Genomic DNA, 995 nt, shown 5'->3' with positions numbered 1-995 from the left:
CCCTTAACCCCCCCCACCAGTGGCCCCCCACCCCCAGGTCTGGCTTTGCCCAGGGAGCCACTTCTGGCTGGTTCATTAACACTGACCCATTATCCCATTAAACCCAGGGATTACCCCCAGACCAGGGCCCCAGCGCTAATTAATCGAAAGCCCTGAGCAAGCAGCACCAACAAAGGCAAACATCCCCTAATGGGCCAGCACAAAAGCAGAGCCAGGCCTGGAGATCATTTCTTCTGCTTTATTTTTCCCCCTATTTCATCCCCAAATTACATCAGTAATTCCCCCCATCCCCAGGGATTTGCCAGTTAACGGCCTCACTGCTGCTGGTGTGGGTTGTGCCTCCCAGTGCTGGGGGTGCACAAACACATCACTTGGCCAAACACAGGTCCAAAAACTGGGAAAAAAGCCCAGAAAATGATAATTCCCAACTCTTTCACATATATAAAAACACATTTAGGGCTGTTTCCCCCTTTTACACTCATTCCCTAAAGCACCAGGGTACATTCCAGCTCCATCACCACGGGGTGGTTTGGTTATTTTTCCTCCTAGAACCACAAGAAGCTGCTTTTCTGTGTTGTTTTTTTTTTGTCAAGAAAAACCAAAAACCAAAAGCAAATTCTCTTCTATTCATATTCCTGGGGGCACCCAGAGCTCCCAGCTTCCTTAAAAATCCTTCCCAAAATGGAGTGTCTGCCCAACCCACACAGGGATGTGCCCCCGCACCACAGACCCTGGTTCTTTTGGCTCTCACCAGCAGACACGTCACATTTTAAGGAGTTTGCAACTTGGCTTCTCAGAGGAGAAAAAGCACAAATCTGTCAAAATTCTCCAGGAAGGAAAGGGAAAAAAAAAAAAAAAAGGCACTTTTTTTTTTCCAAAATAAACCAAGTGTCAGAAACGAAGTGCCAAGTGATTTAAAGAAATAGGGGAAGGAAAAAAAAAGCCCAAGTGTTTCTTTCCAAGAGCTGCTGAAATGGGATATTCTGAGAGGGAGA

The sequence above is a fragment of the Chaetura pelagica genome, unplaced genomic scaffold, assembly GCF_000747805.2.
Source record: "Chaetura pelagica isolate M959 unplaced genomic scaffold, ChaPel_1.0 scaffold840, whole genome shotgun sequence".
NCBI lineage: Eukaryota > Metazoa > Chordata > Aves > Apodiformes > Apodidae > Chaetura > Chaetura pelagica.
The sequence above is the reverse complement of the archived record's forward strand: the minus strand, read 5'-3'. Positions refer to the sequence as shown.